Here is a 22710-nt window from a genome sequence, read left to right on the forward strand (position 1 = left end):
CTGCCTAGAAAACAAGCTGCGCAGAAGAAGTTGTTCTTTGGGTGGGAGGGTGGGCTAGTGGAAGGAGGGGGCAATCTCTTTTTTTCCCGGGTGGTAGGGGGATGACAGGAGAAGGGAAGCGGGTGGTGAGAAAGGTACAGAGGGCAGGGTTTGGGGGCTGGGAAGGAAAGGGAAAAGATTAGGGTTTGGGGATGATGAAAGGGCTTTCTACGGGTAAGGATGGCAAAGGGTGGCAGTGACGGAAAGTCAGGCAACCTGTCCTGTCCGTCTTTTTGTATCGTGAATTGGAAAGACTGCAAGGGGGAGGGGAGTTGCTTGCGCCCTAAAGGAGGAGTTATTCAGATTCATTGCAGTGGGCGGCGGCTGCAAAACGCACCATTCTTCTTGTTTTTGCTCTGCAAAGCAGCCTTTTCAAGGGTTGGCTTGGGTGACAAAATGTCTTGTGTAGGCGTGGGTTTGTCTCCCTCTCGCTCTCTCTCCCTAAGATGTGTCCGGCATAGGCCAGGGTGCCACTCGAGGCCCAAACCAATTCTGGTTATCGCTTCTCGGCCTTTTGGCTAAGATCAAGTGTAGTATCTGTTCTTATCAGTTTAATATCTGATACGTCCCCTATCTGGGGACCATATATTAAATGGATTTTTAGAACAGGGAGATGGAAAAAGAGCTTGCTCTGTCCACTCCACGCATTGACCTGGTATTGCAGTACCTCCAGGAACGGTGCACCCCTTCTTAACCCAGTTTCCAAAAGCAGAACTCAATTCACCTGATTCATATTAGCCCGATTTAATGAATTGGAAGAAAGCATACGTCTTCATATGCACCTCAATTTGGCCCATTCACTTTTCACACTTCCTCCTTTTGTTTTTTATCTTTCACACTTTTGACTTTCTTTATTCATCCAAATAGCAAACTCATCACCACTCAACCTGACCAACTCGGCTATGTCCCCGTGCTGCAGTTCTCTGTCTTATCTAGATCATTTGCAATTGAATGGAATAGATCCCTTTTGGACAAAGTGGATTCACCTGCTGCTGCAGTGACCACAGGTGTGATAAGATCTAGAATTGGCATCTGGTGCGATCTCTCCGCTTCCACTCCAAAGAAAGTTACCTGTTTATTCCTATCATGCATTGGTTTTTGGGGTTTTCTTTGAGTAATGATGATCTCTTTAGTAGTCTGTTGGCGCCCTCTCCTGGAGGAATAGTTTGCTTGCTCTTGGACATTCTAAAAGAGAGGTCATGATAGACATTGAGCTTCTGAGCTCAATTGGGGACAGTCATGGGTGATGAATGTTTGCAACCTACTGCGAAGCCTCATACCGCAATATAAGGAACGTCAAATACTAAGAAAGGGCGGCCTATGAAAGAATTACTACTTTCAATAAGTACACTTAAACGGCTAATTGGGAATAGAAAAACTGTAAAAAGCCCTCTGAGAAAGCCCCCCTCTAACCTTTGATAGTAAGCTTTTCTGTAGTCTGCCTGTTGATGTATTTTCCGTTTGAACTGTGCACAACATGAAGAGACGGAACACTGGCGGCTTGTCACAATGCCCCCCGATGACATCACAATAGCGCTGCTGCCTAGAAAACAAGCTGCGCAGAAGAAGTTGTTCTTTGGGTGGGAGGGTGGGCTAGTGGAAGGAGGGGGCAATCTCTTTTTTTCCCGGGTGGTAGGGGGATGACAGGAGAAGGGAAGCGGGTGGTGAGAAAGGTACAGAGGGCAGGGTTTGGGGGCTGGGAAGGAAAGGGAAAAGATTAGGGTTTGGGGATGATGAAAGGGCTTTCTACGGGTAAGGATGGCAAAGGGTGGCAGTGACGGAAAGTCAGGCAACCTGTCCTGTCCGTCTTTTTGTATCGTGAATTGGAAAGACTGCAAGGGGGAGGGGAGTTGCTTGCGCCCTAAAGGAGGAGTTATTCAGATTCATTGCAGTGGGCGGCGGCTGCAAAACGCACCATTCTTCTTGTTTTTGCTCTGCAAAGCAGCCTTTTCAAGGGTTGGCTTGGGTGACAAAATGTCTTGTGTAGGCGTGGGTTTGTCTCCCTCTCGCTCTCTCTCCCTAAGATGTGTCCGGCATAGGCCAGGGTGCCACTCGAGGCCCAAACCAATTCTGGTTATCGCTTCTCGGCCTTTTGGCTAAGATCAAGTGTAGTATCTGTTCTTATCAGTTTAATATCTGATACGTCCCCTATCTGGGGACCATATATTAAATGGATTTTTAGAACAGGGAGATGGAAAAAGAGCTTGCTCTGTCCACTCCACGCATTGACCTGGTATTGCAGTACCTCCAGGAACGGTGCACCCCTTCTTAACCCAGTTTCCAAAAGCAGAACTCAATTCACCTGATTCATATTAGCCCGATTTAATGAATTGGAAGAAAGCATACGTCTTCATATGCACCTCAATTTGGCCCATTCACTTTTCACACTTCCTCCTTTTGTTTTTTATCTTTCACACTTTTGACTTTCTTTATTCATCCAAATAGCAAACTCATCACCACTCAACCTGACCAACTCGGCTATGTCCCCGTGCTGCAGTTCTCTGTCTTATCTAGATCATTTGCAATTGAATGGAATAGATCCCTTTTGGACAAAGTGGATTCACCTGCTGCTGCAGTGACCACAGGTGTGATAAGATCTAGAATTGGCATCTGGTGCGATCTCTCCGCTTCCACTCCAAAGAAAGTTACCTGTTTATTCCTATCATGCATTGGTTTTTGGGGTTTTCTTTGAGTAATGATGATCTCTTTAGTAGTCTGTTGGCGCCCTCTCCTGGAGGAATAGTTTGCTTGCTCTTGGACATTCTAAAAGAGAGGTCATGATAGACATTGAGCTTCTGAGCTCAATTGGGGACAGTCATGGGTGATGAATGTTTGCAACCTACTGCGAAGCCTCATACCGCAATATAAGGAACGTCAAATACTAAGAAAAGGCGGCCTATGAAAGAATTACTACTTTCAATAAGTACACTTAAACGGCTAATTGGGAATAGAAAAACTGTAAAAAGCCCTCTGAGAAAGCCCCCCTCTAACCTTTGATAGTAAGCTTTTCTGTAGTCTGCCTGTTGATGTATTTTCCGTTTGAACTGTGCACAACATGAAGAGACGGAACACTGGCGGCTTGTCACAATGCCCCCCGATGACATCACAATAGCGCTGCTGCCTAGAAAACAAGCTGCGCAGAAGAAGTTGTTCTTTGGGTGGGAGGGTGGGCTAGTGGAAGGAGGGGGCAATCTCTTTTTTTCCCGGGTGGTAGGGGGATGACAGGAGAAGGGAAGCGGGTGGTGAGAAAGGTACAGAGGGCAGGGTTTGGGGGCTGGGAAGGAAAGGGAAAAGATTAGGGTTTGGGGATGATGAAAGGGCTTTCTACGGGTAAGGATGGCAAAGGGTGGCAGTGACGGAAAGTCAGGCAACCTGTCCTGTCCGTCTTTTTGTATCGTGAATTGGAAAGACTGCAAGGGGGAGGGGAGTTGCTTGCGCCCTAAAGGAGGAGTTATTCAGATTCATTGCAGTGGGCGGCGGCTGCAAAACGCACCATTCTTCTTGTTTTTGCTCTGCAAAGCAGCCTTTTCAAGGGTTGGCTTGGGTGACAAAATGTCTTGTGTAGGCGTGGGTTTGTCTCCCTCTCGCTCTCTCTCCCTAAGATGTGTCCGGCATAGGCCAGGGTGCCACTCGAGGCCCAAACCAATTCTGGTTATCGCTTCTCGGCCTTTTGGCTAAGATCAAGTGTAGTATCTGTTCTTATCAGTTTAATATCTGATACGTCCCCTATCTGGGGACCATATATTAAATGGATTTTTAGAACAGGGAGATGGAAAAAGAGCTTGCTCTGTCCACTCCACGCATTGACCTGGTATTGCAGTACCTCCAGGAACGGTGCACCCCTTCTTAACCCAGTTTCCAAAAGCAGAACTCAATTCACCTGATTCATATTAGCCCGATTTAATGAATTGGAAGAAAGCATACGTCTTCATATGCACCTCAATTTGGCCCATTCACTTTTCACACTTCCTCCTTTTGTTTTTTATCTTTCACACTTTTGACTTTCTTTATTCATCCAAATAGCAAACTCATCACCACTCAACCTGACCAACTCGGCTATGTCCCCGTGCTGCAGTTCTCTGTCTTATCTAGATCATTTGCAATTGAATGGAATAGATCCCTTTTGGACAAAGTGGATTCACCTGCTGCTGCAGTGACCACAGGTGTGATAAGATCTAGAATTGGCATCTGGTGCGATCTCTCCGCTTCCACTCCAAAGAAAGTTACCTGTTTATTCCTATCATGCATTGGTTTTTGGGGTTTTCTTTGAGTAATGATGATCTCTTTAGTAGTCTGTTGGCGCCCTCTCCTGGAGGAATAGTTTGCTTGCTCTTGGACATTCTAAAAGAGAGGTCATGATAGACATTGAGCTTCTGAGCTCAATTGGGGACAGTCATGGGTGATGAATGTTTGCAACCTACTGCGAAGCCTCATACCGCAATATAAGGAACGTCAAATACTAAGAAAGGGCGGCCTATGAAAGAATTACTACTTTCAATAAGTACACTTAAACGGCTAATTGGGAATAGAAAAACTGTAAAAAGCCCTCTGAGAAAGCCCCCCTCTAACCTTTGATAGTAAGCTTTTCTGTAGTCTGCCTGTTGATGTATTTTCCGTTTGAACTGTGCACAACATGAAGAGACGGAACACTGGCGGCTTGTCACAATGCCCCCCGATGACATCACAATAGCGCTGCTGCCTAGAAAACAAGCTGCGCAGAAGAAGTTGTTCTTTGGGTGGGAGGGTGGGCTAGTGGAAGGAGGGGGCAATCTCTTTTTTTCCCGGGTGGTAGGGGGATGACAGGAGAAGGGAAGCGGGTGGTGAGAAAGGTACAGAGGGCAGGGTTTGGGGGCTGGGAAGGAAAGGGAAAAGATTAGGGTTTGGGGATGATGAAAGGGCTTTCTACGGGTAAGGATGGCAAAGGGTGGCAGTGACGGAAAGTCAGGCAACCTGTCCTGTCCGTCTTTTTGTATCGTGAATTGGAAAGACTGCAAGGGGGAGGGGAGTTGCTTGCGCCCTAAAGGAGGAGTTATTCAGATTCATTGCAGTGGGCGGCGGCTGCAAAACGCACCATTCTTCTTGTTTTTGCTCTGCAAAGCAGCCTTTTCAAGGGTTGGCTTGGGTGACAAAATGTCTTGTGTAGGCGTGGGTTTGTCTCCCTCTCGCTCTCTCTCCCTAAGATGTGTCCGGCATAGGCCAGGGTGCCACTCGAGGCCCAAACCAATTCTGGTTATCGCTTCTCGGCCTTTTGGCTAAGATCAAGTGTAGTATCTGTTCTTATCAGTTTAATATCTGATACGTCCCCTATCTGGGGACCATATATTAAATGGATTTTTAGAACAGGGAGATGGAAAAAGAGCTTGCTCTGTCCACTCCACGCATTGACCTGGTATTGCAGTACCTCCAGGAACGGTGCACCCCTTCTTAACCCAGTTTCCAAAAGCAGAACTCAATTCACCTGATTCATATTAGCCCGATTTAATGAATTGGAAGAAAGCATACGTCTTCATATGCACCTCAATTTGGCCCATTCACTTTTCACACTTCCTCCTTTTGTTTTTTATCTTTCACACTTTTGACTTTCTTTATTCATCCAAATAGCAAACTCATCACCACTCAACCTGACCAACTCGGCTATGTCCCCGTGCTGCAGTTCTCTGTCTTATCTAGATCATTTGCAATTGAATGGAATAGATCCCTTTTGGACAAAGTGGATTCACCTGCTGCTGCAGTGACCACAGGTGTGATAAGATCTAGAATTGGCATCTGGTGCGATCTCTCCGCTTCCACTCCAAAGAAAGTTACCTGTTTATTCCTATCATGCATTGGTTTTTGGGGTTTTCTTTGAGTAATGATGATCTCTTTAGTAGTCTGTTGGCGCCCTCTCCTGGAGGAATAGTTTGCTTGCTCTTGGACATTCTAAAAGAGAGGTCATGATAGACATTGAGCTTCTGAGCTCAATTGGGGACAGTCATGGGTGATGAATGTTTGCAACCTACTGCGAAGCCTCATACCGCAATATAAGGAACGTCAAATACTAAGAAAGGGCGGCCTATGAAAGAATTACTACTTTCAATAAGTACACTTAAACGGCTAATTGGGAATAGAAAAACTGTAAAAAGCCCTCTGAGAAAGCCCCCCTCTAACCTTTGATAGTAAGCTTTTCTGTAGTCTGCCTGTTGATGTATTTTCCGTTTGAACTGTGCACAACATGAAGAGACGGAACACTGGCGGCTTGTCACAATGCCCCCCGATGACATCACAATAGCGCTGCTGCCTAGAAAACAAGCTGCGCAGAAGAAGTTGTTCTTTGGGTGGGAGGGTGGGCTAGTGGAAGGAGGGGGCAATCTCTTTTTTTCCCGGGTGGTAGGGGGATGACAGGAGAAGGGAAGCGGGTGGTGAGAAAGGTACAGAGGGCAGGGTTTGGGGGCTGGGAAGGAAAGGGAAAAGATTAGGGTTTGGGGATGATGAAAGGGCTTTCTACGGGTAAGGATGGCAAAGGGTGGCAGTGACGGAAAGTCAGGCAACCTGTCCTGTCCGTCTTTTTGTATCGTGAATTGGAAAGACTGCAAGGGGGAGGGGAGTTGCTTGCGCCCTAAAGGAGGAGTTATTCAGATTCATTGCAGTGGGCGGCGGCTGCAAAACGCACCATTCTTCTTGTTTTTGCTCTGCAAAGCAGCCTTTTCAAGAGTTGGCTTGGGTGACAAAATGTCTTGTGTAGGCGTGGGTTTGTCTCCCTCTCGCTCTCTCTCCCTAAGATGTGTCCGGCATAGGCCAGGGTGCCACTCGAGGCCCAAACCAATTCTGGTTATCGCTTCTCGGCCTTTTGGCTAAGATCAAGTGTAGTATCTGTTCTTATCAGTTTAATATCTGATACGTCCCCTATCTGGGGACCATATATTAAATGGATTTTTAGAACAGGGAGATGGAAAAAGAGCTTGCTCTGTCCACTCCACGCATTGACCTGGTATTGCAGTACCTCCAGGAACGGTGCACCCCTTCTTAACCCAGTTTCCAAAAGCAGAACTCAATTCACCTGATTCATATTAGCCCGATTTAATGAATTGGAAGAAAGCATACGTCTTCATATGCACCTCAATTTGGCCCATTCACTTTTCACACTTCCTCCTTTTGTTTTTTATCTTTCACACTTTTGACTTTCTTTATTCATCCAAATAGCAAACTCATCACCACTCAACCTGACCAACTCGGCTATGTCCCCGTGCTGCAGTTCTCTGTCTTATCTAGATCATTTGCAATTGAATGGAATAGATCCCTTTTGGACAAAGTGGATTCACCTGCTGCTGCAGTGACCACAGGTGTGATAAGATCTAGAATTGGCATCTGGTGCGATCTCTCCGCTTCCACTCCAAAGAAAGTTACCTGTTTATTCCTATCATGCATTGGTTTTTGGGGTTTTCTTTGAGTAATGATGATCTCTTTAGTAGTCTGTTGGCGCCCTCTCCTGGAGGAATAGTTTGCTTGCTCTTGGACATTCTAAAAGAGAGGTCATGATAGACATTGAGCTTCTGAGCTCAATTGGGGACAGTCATGGGTGATGAATGTTTGCAACCTACTGCGAAGCCTCATACCGCAATATAAGGAACGTCAAATACTAAGAAAGGGCGGCCTATGAAAGAATTACTACTTTCAATAAGTACACTTAAACGGCTAATTGGGAATAGAAAAACTGTAAAAAGCCCTCTGAGAAAGCCCCCCTCTAACCTTTGATAGTAAGCTTTTCTGTAGTCTGCCTGTTGATGTATTTTCCGTTTGAACTGTGCACAACATGAAGAGACGGAACACTGGCGGCTTGTCACAATGCCCCCCGATGACATCACAATAGCGCTGCTGCCTAGAAAACAAGCTGCGCAGAAGAAGTTGTTCTTTGGGTGGGAGGGTGGGCTAGTGGAAGGAGGGGGCAATCTCTTTTTTTCCCGGGTGGTAGGGGGATGACAGGAGAAGGGAAGCGGGTGGTGAGAAAGGTACAGAGGGCAGGGTTTGGGGGCTGGGAAGGAAAGGGAAAAGATTAGGGTTTGGGGATGATGAAAGGGCTTTCTACGGGTAAGGATGGCAAAGGGTGGCAGTGACGGAAAGTCAGGCAACCTGTCCTGTCCGTCTTTTTGTATCGTGAATTGGAAAGACTGCAAGGGGGAGGGGAGTTGCTTGCGCCCTAAAGGAGGAGTTATTCAGATTCATTACAGTGGGCGGCGGCTGCAAAACGCACCATTCTTCTTGTTTTTGCTCTGCAAAGCAGCCTTTTCAAGGGTTGGCTTGGGTGACAAAATGTCTTGTGTAGGCGTGGGTTTGTCTCCCTCTCGCTCTCTCTCCCTAAGATGTGTCCGGCATAGGCCAGGGTGCCACTCGAGGCCCAAACCAATTCTGGTTATCGCTTCTCGGCCTTTTGGCTAAGATCAAGTGTAGTATCTGTTCTTATCAGTTTAATATCTGATACGTCCCCTATCTGGGGACCATATATTAAATGGATTTTTAGAACAGGGAGATGGAAAAAGAGCTTGCTCTGTCCACTCCACGCATTGACCTGGTATTGCAGTACCTCCAGGAACGGTGCACCCCTTCTTAACCCAGTTTCCAAAAGCAGAACTCAATTCACCTGCTTCATATTAGCCCGATTTAATGAATTGGAAGAAAGCATACGTCTTCATATGCACCTCAATTTGGCCCATTCACTTTTCACACTTCCTCCTTTTGTTTTTTATCTTTCACACTTTTGACTTTCTTTATTCATCCAAATAGCAAACTCATCACCACTCAACCTGACCAACTCGGCTATGTCCCCGTGCTGCAGTTCTCTGTCTTATCTAGATCATTTGCAATTGAATGGAATAGATCCCTTTTGGACAAAGTGGATTCACCTGCTGCTGCAGTGACCACAGGTGTGATAAGATCTAGAATTGGCATCTGGTGCGATCTCTCCGCTTCCACTCCAAAGAAAGTTACCTGTTTATTCCTATCATGCATTGGTTTTTGGGGTTTTCTTTGAGTAATGATGATCTCTTTAGTAGTCTGTTGGCGCCCTCTCCTGGAGGAATAGTTTGCTTGCTCTTGGACATTCTAAAAGAGAGGTCATGATAGACATTGAGCTTCTGAGCTCAATTGGGGACAGTCATGGGTGATGAATGTTTGCAACCTACTGCGAAGCCTCATACCGCAATATAAGGAACGTCAAATACTAAGAAAGGGCGGCCTATGAAAGAATTACTACTTTCAATAAGTACACTTAAACGGCTAATTGGGAATAGAAAAACTGTAAAAAGCCCTCTGAGAAAGCCCCCCTCTAACCTTTGATAGTAAGCTTTTCTGTAGTCTGCCTGTTGATGTATTTTCCGTTTGAACTGAGCACAACATGAAGAGACGGAACACTGGCGGCTTGTCACAATGCCCCCCGATGACATCACAATAGCGCTGCTGCCTAGAAAACAAGCTGCGCAGAAGAAGTTGTTCTTTGGGTGGGAGGGTGGGCTAGTGGAAGGAGGGGGCAATCTCTTTTTTTCCCGGGTGGTAGGGGGATGACAGGAGAAGGGAAGCGGGTGGTGAGAAAGGTACAGAGGGCAGGGTTTGGGGGCTGGGAAGGAAAGGGAAAAGATTAGGGTTTGGGGATGATGAAAGGGCTTTCTACGGGTAAGGATGGCAAAGGGTGGCAGTGACGGAAAGTCAGGCAACCTGTCCTGTCCGTCTTTTTGTATCGTGAATTGGAAAGACTGCAAGGGGGAGGGGAGTTGCTTGCGCCCTAAAGGAGGAGTTATTCAGATTCATTGCAGTGGGCGGCGGCTGAAAAACGCACCATTCTTCTTGTTTTTGCTCTGCAAAGCAGCCTTTTCAAGGGTTGGCTTGGGTGACAAAATGTCTTGTGTAGGCGTGGGTTTGTCTCCCTCTCGCTCTCTCTCCCTAAGATGTGTCCGGCATAGGCCAGGGTGCCACTCGAGGCCCAAACCAATTCTGGTTATCGCTTCTCGGCCTTTTGGCTAAGATCAAGTGTAGTATCTGTTCTTATCACGAATCCTAGCCTTTGCACTGTTTTTGGTGTGACTTCGGTCATGCATTTTTTGTGGTGCTTTGGAAAGCTTCATTAAATCAAAAATCTGTTCTTATCAGTTTAATATCTGATACGTCCCCTATCTGGGGACCATATATTAAATGGATTTTTAGAACAGGGAGATGGAAAAAGAGCTTGCTCTGTCCACTCCACGCATTGACCTGGTATTGCAGTACCTCCAGGAACGGTGCACCCCTTCTTAACCCAGTTTCCAAAAGCAGAACTCAATTCACCTGATTCATATTAGCCCGATTTAATGAATTGGAAGAAAGCATACGTCTTCATATGCACCTCAATTTGGCCCATTCACTTTTCACACTTCCTCCTTTTGTTTTTTATCTTTCACACTTTTGACTTTCTTTATTCATCCAAATAGCAAACTCATCACCACTCAACCTGACCAACTCGGCTATGTCCCCGTGCTGCAGTTCTCTGTCTTATCTAGATCATTTGCAATTGAATGGAATAGATCCCTTTTGGGCAAAGTGGATTCACCTGCTGCTGCAGTGACCACAGGTGTGATAAGATCTAGAATTGGCATCTGGTGCGATCTCTCCGCTTCCACTCCAAAGAAAGTTACCTGTTTATTCCTATCATGCATTGGTTTTTGGGGTTTTCTTTGAGTAATGATGATCTCTTTAGTAGTCTGTTGGCGCCCTCTCCTGGAGGAATAGTTTGCTTGCTCTTGGACATTCTAAAAGAGAGGTCATGATAGACATTGAGCTTCTGAGCTCAATTGGGGACAGTCATGGGTGATGAATGTTTGCAACCTACTGCGAAGCCTCATACCGCAATATAAGGAACGTCAAATACTAAGAAAGGGCGGCCTATGAAAGAATTACTACTTTCAATAAGTACACTTAAACGGCTAATTGGGAATAGAAAAACTGTAAAAAGCCCTCTGAGAAAGCCCCCCTCTAACCTTTGATAGTAAGCTTTTCTGTAGTCTGCCTGTTGATGTATTTTCCGTTTGAACTGTGCACAACATGAAGAGACGGAACACTGGCGGCTTGTCACAATGCCCCCCGATGACATCACAATAGCGCTGCTGCCTAGAAAACAAGCTGCGCAGAAGAAGTTGTTCTTTGGGTGGGAGGGTGGGCTAGTGGAAGGAGGGGGCAATCTCTTTTTTTCCCGGGTGGTAGGGGGATGACAGGAGAAGGGAAGCGGGTGGTGAGAAAGGTACAGAGGGCAGGGTTTGGGGGCTGGGAAGGAAAGGGAAAAGATTAGGGTTTGGGGATGATGAAAGGGCTTTCTACGGGTAAGGATGGCAAAGGGTGGCAGTGACGGAAAGTCAGGCAACCTGTCCTGTCCGTCTTTTTGTATCGTGAATTGGAAAGACTGCAAGGGGGAGGGGAGTTGCTTGCGCCCTAAAGGAGGAGTTATTCAGATTCATTGCAGTGGGCGGCGGCTGCAAAACGCACCATTCTTCTTGTTTTTGCTCTGCAAAGCAGCCTTTTCAAGGGTTGGCTTGGGTGACAAAATGTCTTGTGTAGGCGTGGGTTTGTCTCCCTCTCGCTCTCTCTCCCTAAGATGTGTCCGGCATAGGCCAGGGTGCCACTCGAGGCCCAAACCAATTCTGGTTATCGCTTCTCGGCCTTTTGGCTAAGATCAAGTGTAGTATCTGTTCTTATCAGTTTAATATCTGATACGTCCCCTATCTGGGGACCATATATTAAATGGATTTTTAGAACAGGGAGATGGAAAAAGAGCTTGCTCTGTCCACTCCACGCATTGACCTGGTATTGCAGTACCTCCAGGAACGGTGCACCCCTTCTTAACCCAGTTTCCAAAAGCAGAACTCAATTCACCTGATTCATATTAGCCCGATTTAATGAATTGGAAGAAAGCATACGTCTTCATATGCACCTCAATTTGGCCCATTCACTTTTCACACTTCCTCCTTTTGTTTTTTATCTTTCACACTTTTGACTTTCTTTATTCATCCAAATAGCAAACTCATCACCACTCAACCTGACCAACTCGGCTATGTCCCCGTGCTGCAGTTCTCTGTCTTATCTAGATCATTTGCAATTGAATGGAATAGATCCCTTTTGGACAAAGTGGATTCACCTGCTGCTGCAGTGACCACAGGTGTGATAAGATCTAGAATTGGCATCTGGTGCGATCTCTCCGCTTCCACTCCAAAGAAAGTTACCTGTTTATTCCTATCATGCATTGGTTTTTGGGGTTTTCTTTGAGTAATGATGATCTCTTTAGTAGTCTGTTGGCGCCCTCTCCTGGAGGAATAGTTTGCTTGCTCTTGGACATTCTAAAAGAGAGGTCATGATAGACATTGAGCTTCAGAGCTCAATTGGGGACAGTCATGGGTGATGAATGTTTGCAACCTACTGCGAAGCCTCATACCGCAATATAAGGAACGTCAAATACTAAGAAAGGGCGGCCTATGAAAGAATTACTACTTTCAATAAGTACACTTAAACGGCTAATTGGGAATAGAAAAACTGTAAAAAGCCCTCTGAGAAAGCCCCCCTCTAACCTTTGATAGTAAGCTTTTCTGTAGTCTGCCTGTTGATGTATTTTCCGTTTGAACTGTGCACAACATGAAGAGACGGAACACTGGCGGCTTGTCACAATGCCCCCCGATGACATCACAATAGCGCTGCTGCCTAGAAAACAAGCTGCGCAGAAGAATTTGTTCTTTGGGTGGGAGGGTGGGCTAGTGGAAGGAGGGGGCAATCTCTTTTTTTCCCGGGTGGTAGGGGGATGACAGGAGAAGGGAAGCGGGTGGTGAGAAAGGTACAGAGGGCAGGGTTTGGGGGCTGGGAAGGAAAGGGAAAAGATTAGGGTTTGGGGATGATGAAAGGGCTTTCTACGGGTAAGGATGGCAAAGGGTGGCAGTGACGGAAAGTCAGGCAACCTGTCCTGTCCGTCTTTTTGTATCGTGAATTGGAAAGACTGCAAGGGGGAGGGGAGTTGCTTGCGCCCTAAAGGAGGAGTTATTCAGATTCATTGCAGTGGGCGGCGGCTGCAAAACGCACCATTCTTCTTGTTTTTGCTCTGCAAAGCAGCCTTTTCAAGGGTTGGCTTGGGTGACAAAATGTCTTGTGTAGGCGTGGGTTTGTCTCCCTCTCGCTCTCTCTCCCTAAGATGTGTCCGGCATAGGCCAGGGTGCCACTCGAGGCCCAAACCAATTCTGGTTATCGCTTCTCGGCCTTTTGGCTAAGATCAAGTGTAGTATCTGTTCTTATCAGTTTAATATCTGATACGTCCCCTATCTGGGGACCATATATTAAATGGATTTTTAGAACAGGGAGATGGAAAAAGAGCTTGCTCTGTCCACTCCACGCATTGACCTGGTATTGCAGTACCTCCAGGAACGGTGCACCCCTTCTTAACCCAGTTTCCAAAAGCAGAACTCAATTCACCTGATTCATATTAGCCCGATTTAATGAATTGGAAGAAAGCATACGTCTTCATATGCACCTCAATTTGGCCCATTCACTTTTCACACTTCCTCCTTTTGTTTTTTATCTTTCACACTTTTGACTTTCTTTATTCATCCAAATAGCAAACTCATCACCACTCAACCTGACCAACTCGGCTATGTCCCCGTGCTGCAGTTCTCTGTCTTATCTAGATCATTTGCAATTGAATGGAATAGATCCCTTTTGGACAAAGTGGATTCACCTGCTGCTGCAGTGACCACAGGTGTGATAAGATCTAGAATTGGCATCTGGTGCGATCTCTCCGCTTCCACTCCAAAGAAAGTTACCTGTTTATTCCTATCATGCATTGGTTTTTGGGGTTTTCTTTGAGTAATGATGATCTCTTTAGTAGTCTGTTGGCGCCCTCTCCTGGAGGAATAGTTTGCTTGCTCTTGGACATTCTAAAAGAGAGGTCATGATAGACATTGAGCTTCTGAGCTCAATTGGGGACAGTCATGGGTGATGAATGTTTGCAACCTACTGCGAAGCCTCATACCGCAATATAAGGAACGTCAAATACTAAGAAAGGGCGGCCTATGAAAGAATTACTACTTTCAATAAGTACACTTAAACGGCTAATTGGGAATAGAAAAACTGTAAAAAGCCCTCTGAGAAAGCCCCCCTCTAACCTTTGATAGTAAGCTTTTCTGTAGTCTGCCTGTTGATGTATTTTCCGTTTGAACTGTGCACAACATGAAGAGACGGAACACTGGCGGCTTGTCACAATGCCCCCCGATGACATCACAATAGCGCTGCTGCCTAGAAAACAAGCTGCGCAGAAGAAGTTGTTCTTTGGGTGGGAGGGTGGGCTAGTGGAAGGAGGGGGCAATCTCTTTTTTTCCCGGGTGGTAGGGGGATGACAGGAGAAGGGAAGCGGGTGGTGAGAAAGGTACAGAGGGCAGGGTTTGGGGGCTGGGAAGGAAAGGGAAAAGATTAGGGTTTGGGGATGATGAAAGGGCTTTCTACGGGTAAGGATGGCAAAGGGTGGCAGTGACGGAAAGTCAGGCAACCTGTCCTGTCCGTCTTTTTGTATCGTGAATTGGAAAGACTGCAAGGGGGAGGGGAGTTGCTTGCGCCCTAAAGGAGGAGTTATTCAGATTCATTGCAGTGGGCGGCGGCTGCAAAACGCACCATTCTTCTTGTTTTTGCTCTGCAAAGCAGCCTTTTCAAGGGTTGGCTTGGGTGACAAAATGTCTTGTGTAGGCGTGGGTTTGTCTCCCTCTCGCTCTCTCTCCCTAAGATGTGTCCGGCATAGGCCAGGGTGCCACTCGAGGCCCAAACCAATTCTGGTTATCGCTTCTCGGCCTTTTGGCTAAGATCAAGTGTAGTATCTGTTCTTATCAGTTTAATATCTGATACGTCCCCTATCTGGGGACCATATATTAAATGGATTTTTAGAACAGGGAGATGGAAAAAGAGCTTGCTCTGTCCACTCCACGCATTGACCTGGTATTGCAGTACCTCCAGGAACGGTGCACCCCTTCTTAACCCAGTTTCCAAAAGCAGAACTCAATTCACCTGATTCATATTAGCCCGATTTAATGAATTGGAAGAAAGCATACGTCTTCATATGCACCTCAATTTGGCCCATTCACTTTTCACACTTCCTCCTTTTGTTTTTTATCTTTCACACTTTTGACTTTCTTTATTCATCCAAATAGCAAACTCATCACCACTCAACCTGACCAACTCGGCTATGTCCCCGTGCTGCAGTTCTCTGTCTTATCTAGATCATTTGCAATTGAATGGAATAGATCCCTTTTGGACAAAGTGGATTCACCTGCTGCTGCAGTGACCACAGGTGTGATAAGATCTAGAATTGGCATCTGGTGCGATCTCTCCGCTTCCACTCCAAAGAAAGTTACCTGTTTATTCCTATCATGCATTGGTTTTTGGGGTTTTCTTTGAGTAATGATGATCTCTTTAGTAGTCTGTTGGCGCCCTCTCCTGGAGGAATAGTTTGCTTGCTCTTGGACATTCTAAAAGAGAGGTCATGATAGACATTGAGCTTCTGAGCTCAATTGGGGACAGTCATGGGTGATGAATGTTTGCAACCTACTGCGAAGCCTCATACCGCAATATAAGGAACGTCAAATACTAAGAAAGGGCGGCCTATGAAAGAATTACTACTTTCAATAAGTACACTTAAACGGCTAATTGGGAATAGAAAAACTGTAAAAAGCCCTCTGAGAAAGCCCCCCTCTAACCTTTGATAGTAAGCTTTTCTGTAGTCTGCCTGTTGATGTATTTTCTGTTTGAACTGTGCACAACATGAAGAGACGGAACACTGGCGGCTTGTCACAATGCCCCCCGATGACATCACAATAGCGCTGCTGCCTAGAAAACAAGCTGCGCAGAAGAAGTTGTTCTTTGGGTGGGAGGGTGGGCTAGTGGAAGGAGGGGGCAATCTCTTTTTTTCCCGGGTGGTAGGGGGATGACAGGAGAAGGGAAGCGGGTGGTGAGAAAGGTACAGAGGGCAGGGTTTGGGGGCTGGGAAGGAAAGGGAAAAGATTAGGGTTTGGGGATGATGAAAGGGCTTTCTACGGGTAAGGATGGCAAAGGGTGGCAGTGACGGAAAGTCAGGCAACCTGTCCTGTCCGTCTTTTTGTATCGTGAATTGGAAAGACTGCAAGGGGGAGGGGAGTTGCTTGCGCCCTAAAGGAGGAGTTATTCAGATTCATTGCAGTGGGCGGCGGCTGCAAAACGCACCATTCTTCTTGTTTTTGCTCTGCAAAGCAGCCTTTTCAAGGGTTGGCTTGGGTGACAAAATGTCTTGTGTAGGCGTGGGTTTGTCTCCCTCTCGCTCTCTCTCCCTAAGATGTGTCCGGCATAGGCCAGGGTGCCACTCGAGGCCCAAACCAATTCTGGTTATCGCTTCTCGGCCTTTTGGCTAAGATCAAGTGTAGTATCTGTTCTTATCAGTTTAATATCTGATACGTCCCCTATCTGGGGACCATATATTAAATGGATTTTTAGAACAGGGAGATGGAAAAAGAGCTTGCTCTGTCCACTCCACGCATTGACCTGGTATTGCAGTACCTCCAGGAACGGTGCACCCCTTCTTAACCCAGTTTCCAAAAGCAGAACTCAATTCACCTGATTCATATTAGCCCGATTTAATGAATTGGAAGAAAGCATACGTCTTCATATGCACCTCAATTTGGCCCATTCACTTTTCACACTTCCTCCTTTTGTTTTTTATCTTTCACACTTTTGACTTTCTTTATTCATCCAAATAGCAAACTCATCACCACTCAACCTGACCAACTCGGCTATGTCCCCGTGCTGCAGTTCTCTGTCTTATCTAGATCATTTGCAATTGAATGGAATAGATCCCTTTTGGACAAAGTGGATTCACCTGCTGCTGCAGTGACCACAGGTGTGATAAGATCTAGAATTGGCATCTGGTGCGATCTCTCCGCTTCCACTCCAAAGAAAGTTACCTGTTTATTCCTATCATGCATTGGTTTTTGGGGTTTTCTTTGAGTAATGATGATCTCTTTAGTAGTCTGTTGGCGCCCTCTCCTGGAGGAATAGTTTGCTTGCTCTTGGACATTCTAAAAGAGAGGTCATGATAGACATTGAGCTTCTGAGCTCAATTGGGGACAGTCATGGGTGATGAATGTTTGCAACCTACTGCGAAGCCTCATACCGCAATATAAGGAACGTCAAATACTAAGAAAGGGCGGCCTATGAAAGAATTACTACTTTCAATAAGTACACTTAAACGGCTAATTGGGAATAGAAAAACTGTAAAAAGCCCTCTGAGAAAGCCCCCCTCTAACCTTTGATAGTAAGCTTTTCTGTAGTCTGCCTGTTGATGTATTTTCCGTTTGAACTGTGCACAACATGAAGAGACGGAACACTGGCGGCTTGTCACAATGCCCCCCGATGACATCACAATAGCGCTGCTGCCTAGAAAACAAGCTGCGCAGAAGAAGTTGTTCTTTGGGTGGGAGGGTGGGCTAGTGGAAGGAGGGGGCAATCTCTTTTTTTCCCGGGTGGTAGGGCGATGACAGGAGAAGGGAAGCGGGTGGTGAGAAAGGTACAGAGGGCAGGGTTTGGGGGCTGGGAAGGAAAGGGAAAAGATTAGGGTTTGGGGATGATGAAAGGGCTTTCTACGGGTAAGGATGGCAAAGGGTGGCAGTGACGGAAAGTCAGGCAACCTGTCCTGTCCGTCTTTTTGTATCGTGAATTGGAAAGACTGCAAGGGGGAGGGGAGTTGCTTGCGCCCTAAAGGAGGAGTTATTCAGATTCATTGCAGTGGGCGGCGGCTGCAAAACGCACCATTCTTCTTGTTTTTGCTCTGCAAAGCAGCCTTTTCAAGGGTTGGCTTGGGTGACAAAATGTCTTGTGTAGGCGTGGGTTTGTCTCCCTCTCGCTCTCTCTCCCTAAGATGTGTCCGGCATAGGCCAGGGTGCCACTCGAGGCCCAAACCAATTCTGGTTATCGCTTCTCGGCCTTTTGGCTAAGATCAAGTGTAATATCTGTTCTTATCAGTTTAATATCTGATACGTCCCCTATCTGGGGACCATATATTAAATGGATTTTTAGAACAGGGAGATGGAAAAAGAGCTTGCTCTGTCCACTCCACGCATTGACCTGGTATTGCAGTACCTCCAGGAACGGTGCACCCCTTCTTAACCCAGTTTCCAAAAGCAGAACTCAATTCACCTGATTCATATTAGCCCGATTTAATGAATTGGAAGAAAGCATACGTCTTCATATGCACCTCAATTTGGCCCATTCACTTTTCACACTTCCTCCTTTTGTTTTTTATCTTTCACACTTTTGACTTTCTTTATTCATCCAAATAGCAAACTCATCACCACTCAACCTGACCAACTCGGCTATGTCCCCGTGCTGCAGTTCTCTGTCTTATCTAGATCATTTGCAATTGAATGGAATAGATCCCTTTTGGACAAAGTGGATTCACCTGCTGCTGCAGTGACCACAGGTGTGATAAGATCTAGAATTGGCATCTGGTGCGATCTCTCCGCTTCCACTCCAAAGAAAGTTACCTGTTTATTCCTATCATGCATTGGTTTTTGGGGTTTTCTTTGAGTAATGATGATCTCTTTAGTAGTCTGTTGGCGCCCTCTCCTGGAGGAATAGTTTGCTTGCTCTTGGACATTCTAAAAGAGAGGTCATGATAGACATTGAGCTTCTGAGCTCAATTGGGGACAGTCATGGGTGATGAATGTTTGCAACCTACTGCGAAGCCTCATACCGCAATATAAGGAACGTCAAATACTAAGAAAGGGCGGCCTATGAAAGAATTACTACTTTCAATAAGTACACTTAAACGGCTAATTGGGAATAGAAAAACTGTAAAAAGCCCTCTGAGAAAGCCCCCCTCTAACCTTTGATAGTAAGCTTTTCTGTAGTCTGCCTGTTGATGTATTTTCCGTTTGAACTGTGCACAACATGAAGAGACGGAACACTGGCGGCTTGTCACAATGCCCCCCGATGACATCACAATAGCGCTGCTGCCTAGAAAACAAGCTGCGCAGAAGAAGTTGTTCTTTGGGTGGGAGGGTGGGCTAGTGGAAGGAGGGGGCAATCTCTTTTTTTCCCAGGTGGTAGGGGGATGACAGGAGAAGGGAAGCGGGTGGTGAGAAAGGTACAGAGGGCAGGGTTTGGGGGCTGGGAAGGAAAGGGAAAAGATTAGGGTTTGGGGATGATGAAAGGGCTTTCTACGGGTAAGGATGGCAAAGGGTGGCAGTGACGGAAAGTCAGGCAACCTGTCCTGTCCGTCTTTTTGTATCGTGAATTGGAAAGACTGCAAGGGGGAGGGGAGTTGCTTGCGCCCTAAAGGAGGAGTTATTCAGATTCATTGCAGTGGGCGGCGGCTGCAAAACGCACCATTCTTCTTGTTTTTGCTCTGCAAAGCAGCCTTTTCAAGGGTTGGCTTGGGTGACAAAATGTCTTGTGTAGGCGTGGGTTTGTCTCCCTCTCGCTCTCTCTCCCTAAGATGTGTCCGGCATAGGCCAGGGTGCCACTCGAGGCCCAAACCAATTCTGGTTATCGCTTCTCGGCCTTTTGGCTAAGATCAAGTGTAGTATCTGTTCTTATCAGTTTAATATCTGATACGTCCCCTATCTGGGGACCATATATTAAATGGATTTTTAGAACAGGGAGATGGAAAAAGAGCTTGCTCTGTCCACTCCACGCATTGACCTGGTATTGCAGTACCTCCAGGAACGGTGCACCCCTTCTTAACCCAGTTTCCAAAAGCAGAACTCAATTCACCTGATTCATATTAGCCCGATTTAATGAATTGGAAGAAAGCATACGTCTTCATATGCACCTCAATTTGGCCCATTCACTTTTCACACTTCCTCCTTTTGTTTTTTATCTTTCACACTTTTGACTTTCTTTATTCATCCAAATAGCAAACTCATCACCACTCAACCTGACCAACTCGGCTATGTCCCCGTGCTGCAGTTCTCTGTCTTATCTAGATCATTTGCAATTGAATGGAATAGATCCCTTTTGGACAAAGTGGATTCACCTGCTGCTGCAGTGACCACAGGTGTGATAAGATCTAGAATTGGCATCTGGTGCGATCTCTCCGCTTCCACTCCAAAGAAAGTTACCTGTTTATTCCTATCATGCATTGGTTTTTGGGGTTTTCTTTGAGTAATGATGATCTCTTTAGTAGTCTGTTGGCGCCCTCTCCTGGAGGAATAGTTTGCTTGCTCTTGGACATTCTAAAAGAGAGGTCATGATAGACATTGAGCTTCTGAGCTCAATTGGGGACAGTCATGGGTGATGAATGTTTGCAACCTACTGCGAAGCCTCATACCGCAATATAAGGAACGTCAAATACTAAGAAAGGGCGGCCTATGAAAGAATTACTACTTTCAATAAGTACACTTAAACGGCTAATTGGGAATAGAAAAACTGTAAAAAGCCCTCTGAGAAAGCCCCCCTCTAACCTTTGATAGTAAGCTTTTCTGTAGTCTGCCTGTTGATGTATTTTCCGTTTGAACTGTGCACAACATGAAGAGACGGAACACTGGCGGCTTGTCACAATGCCCCCCGATGACATCACAATAGCGCTGCTGCCTAGAAAACAAGCTGCGCAGAAGAAGTTGTTCTTTGGGTGGGAGGGTGGGCTAGTGGAAGGAGGGGGCAATCTCTTTTTTTCCCGGGTGGTAGGGGGATGACAGGAGAAGGGAAGCGGGTGGTGAGAAAGGTACAGAGGGCAGGGTTTGGGGGCTGGGAAGGAAAGGGAAAAGATTAGGGTTTGGGGATGATGAAAGGGCTTTCTACGGGTAAGGATGGCAAAGGGTGGCAGTGACGGAAAGTCAGGCAACCTGTCCTGTCCGTCTTTTTGTATCGTGAATTGGAAAGACTGCAAGGGGGAGGGGAGTTGCTTGCGCCCTAAAGGAGGAGTTATTCAGATTCATTGCAGTGGGCGGCGGCTGCAAAACGCACCATTCTTCTTGTTTTTGCTCTGCAAAGCAGCCTTTTCAAGGGTTGGCTTGGGTGACAAAATGTCTTGTGTAGGCGTGGGTTTGTCTCCCTCTCGCTCTCTCTCCCTAAGATGTGTCCGGCATAGGCCAGGGTGCCACTTGAGGCCCAAACCAATTCTGGTTATCGCTTCTCGGCCTTTTGGCTAAGATCAAGTGTAGTATCTGTTCTTATCAGTTTAATATCTGATACGTCCCCTATCTGGGGACCATATATTAAATGGATTTTTAGAACAGGGAGATGGAAAAAGAGCTTGCTCTGTCCACTCCACGCATTGACCTGGTATTGCAGTACCTCCAGGAACGGTGCACCCCTTCTTAACCCAGTTTCCAAAAGCAGAACTCAATTCACCTGATTCATATTAGCCCGATTTAATGAATTGGAAGAAAGCATACGTCTTCATATGCACCTCAATTTGGCCCATTCACTTTTCACACTTCCTCCTTTTGTTTTTTATCTTTCACACTTTTGACTTTCTTTATTCATCCAAATAGCAAACTCATCACCACTCAACCTGACCAACTCGGCTATGTCCCCGTGCTGCAGTTCTCTGTCTTATCTAGATCATTTGCAATTGAATGGAATAGATCCCTTTTGGACAAAGTGGATTCACCTGCTGCTGCAGTGACCACAGGTGTGATAAGATCTAGAATTGGCATCTGGTGCGATCTCTCCGCTTCCACTCCAAAGAAAGTTACCTGTTTATTCCTATCATGCATTGGTTTTTGGGGTTTTCTTTGAGTAATGATGATCTCTTTAGTAGTCTGTTGGCGCCCTCTCCTGGAGGAATAGTTTGCTTGCTCTTGGACATTCTAAAAGAGAGGTCATGATAGACATTGAGCTTCTGAGCTCAATTGGGGACAGTCATGGGTGATGAATGTTTGCAACCTACTGCGAAGCCTCATACCGCAATATAAGGAACGTCAAATACTAAGAAAGGGCGGCCTATGAAAGAATTACTACTTTCAATAAGTACACTTAAACGGCTAATTGGGAATAGAAAAACTGTAAAAAGCCCTCTGAGAAAGCCCCCCTCTAACCTTTGATAGTAAGCTTTTCTGTAGTCTGCCTGTTGATGTATTTTCCGTTTGAACTGTGCACAACATGAAGAGACGGAACACTGGCGGCTTGTCACAATGCCCCCCGATGACATCACAATAGCGCTGCTGCCTAGAAAACAAGCTGCGCAGAAGAAGTTGTTCTTTGGGTGGGAGGGTGGGCTAGTGGAAGGAGGGGGCAATCTCTTTTTTTCCCGGGTGGTAGGGGGATGACAGGAGAAGGGAAGCGGGTGGTGAGAAAGGTACAGAGGGCAGGGTTTGGGGGCTGGGAAGGAAAGGGAAAAGATTAGGGTTTGGGGATGATGAAAGGGCTTTCTACGGGTAAGGATGGCAAAGGGTGGCAGTGACGGAAAGTCAGGCAACCTGTCCTGTCCGTCTTTTTGTATCGTGAATTGGAAAGACTGCAAGGGGGAGGGGAGTTGCTTGCGCCCTAAAGGAGGAGTTATTCAGATTCATTGCAGTGGGCGGCGGCTGCAAAACGCACCATTCTTCTTGTTTTTGCTCTGCAAAGCAGCCTTTTCAAGGGTTGGCTTGGGTGACAAAATGTCTTGTGTAGGCGTGGGTTTGTCTCCCTCTCGCTCTCTCTCCCTAAGATGTGTCCGGCATAGGCCAGGGTGCCACTCGAGGC

At 46.4% G+C, this 22710-nt stretch overlaps 13 non-coding genes and 1 pseudogene across 13 annotated transcripts; all 14 read left to right on the plus strand.

Annotated features, from left to right (window-relative positions):
- Positions 1 to 537: 537 nt before the first annotated feature.
- LOC142262678 (U2 spliceosomal RNA) lies at positions 538 to 728 on the plus strand. The gene has a single exon (XR_012729999.1). It is a non-coding gene; the product is annotated as a U2 spliceosomal RNA (small nuclear RNA).
- A 1387-nt stretch (positions 729 to 2115) lies between these two features.
- On the plus strand, positions 2116 to 2306 carry LOC142262679 (U2 spliceosomal RNA). The gene has a single exon (XR_012730000.1). It is a non-coding gene; the product is annotated as a U2 spliceosomal RNA (small nuclear RNA).
- Positions 2307 to 3693: 1387 nt separating this feature from the next.
- LOC142262681 (U2 spliceosomal RNA) lies at positions 3694 to 3884 on the plus strand. Its single transcript, XR_012730001.1, has one exon. It is a non-coding gene; the product is annotated as a U2 spliceosomal RNA (small nuclear RNA).
- Positions 3885 to 5271: 1387 nt separating this feature from the next.
- LOC142262682 (U2 spliceosomal RNA) lies at positions 5272 to 5462 on the plus strand. The gene has a single exon (XR_012730002.1). It is a non-coding gene; the product is annotated as a U2 spliceosomal RNA (small nuclear RNA).
- A 1387-nt stretch (positions 5463 to 6849) lies between these two features.
- On the plus strand, positions 6850 to 7040 carry LOC142262683 (U2 spliceosomal RNA). The gene has a single exon (XR_012730003.1). It is a non-coding gene; the product is annotated as a U2 spliceosomal RNA (small nuclear RNA).
- A 1387-nt stretch (positions 7041 to 8427) lies between these two features.
- On the plus strand, positions 8428 to 8618 carry LOC142262684 (U2 spliceosomal RNA). Its single transcript, XR_012730004.1, has one exon. It is a non-coding gene; the product is annotated as a U2 spliceosomal RNA (small nuclear RNA).
- Positions 8619 to 10120: 1502 nt separating this feature from the next.
- Positions 10121 to 10294, plus strand: LOC142262668 (U2 spliceosomal RNA; annotated as a pseudogene).
- A 1387-nt stretch (positions 10295 to 11681) lies between these two features.
- LOC142262685 (U2 spliceosomal RNA) lies at positions 11682 to 11872 on the plus strand. Its single transcript, XR_012730005.1, has one exon. It is a non-coding gene; the product is annotated as a U2 spliceosomal RNA (small nuclear RNA).
- A 1387-nt stretch (positions 11873 to 13259) lies between these two features.
- On the plus strand, positions 13260 to 13450 carry LOC142262686 (U2 spliceosomal RNA). Its single transcript, XR_012730006.1, has one exon. It is a non-coding gene; the product is annotated as a U2 spliceosomal RNA (small nuclear RNA).
- A 1387-nt stretch (positions 13451 to 14837) lies between these two features.
- On the plus strand, positions 14838 to 15028 carry LOC142262687 (U2 spliceosomal RNA). The gene has a single exon (XR_012730007.1). It is a non-coding gene; the product is annotated as a U2 spliceosomal RNA (small nuclear RNA).
- A 1387-nt stretch (positions 15029 to 16415) lies between these two features.
- On the plus strand, positions 16416 to 16606 carry LOC142262688 (U2 spliceosomal RNA). Its single transcript, XR_012730008.1, has one exon. It is a non-coding gene; the product is annotated as a U2 spliceosomal RNA (small nuclear RNA).
- A 1387-nt stretch (positions 16607 to 17993) lies between these two features.
- LOC142262656 (U2 spliceosomal RNA) lies at positions 17994 to 18184 on the plus strand. Its single transcript, XR_012729985.1, has one exon. It is a non-coding gene; the product is annotated as a U2 spliceosomal RNA (small nuclear RNA).
- Positions 18185 to 19571: 1387 nt separating this feature from the next.
- On the plus strand, positions 19572 to 19762 carry LOC142262690 (U2 spliceosomal RNA). The gene has a single exon (XR_012730010.1). It is a non-coding gene; the product is annotated as a U2 spliceosomal RNA (small nuclear RNA).
- Positions 19763 to 21149: 1387 nt separating this feature from the next.
- On the plus strand, positions 21150 to 21340 carry LOC142262692 (U2 spliceosomal RNA). The gene has a single exon (XR_012730011.1). It is a non-coding gene; the product is annotated as a U2 spliceosomal RNA (small nuclear RNA).
- The last annotated feature ends 1370 nt before the right edge of the window (positions 21341 to 22710 follow it).

The sequence above is a fragment of the Anomaloglossus baeobatrachus genome, unplaced genomic scaffold (genome assembly GCF_048569485.1).
Source record: "Anomaloglossus baeobatrachus isolate aAnoBae1 unplaced genomic scaffold, aAnoBae1.hap1 Scaffold_2481, whole genome shotgun sequence".
NCBI lineage: Eukaryota > Metazoa > Chordata > Amphibia > Anura > Aromobatidae > Anomaloglossus > Anomaloglossus baeobatrachus.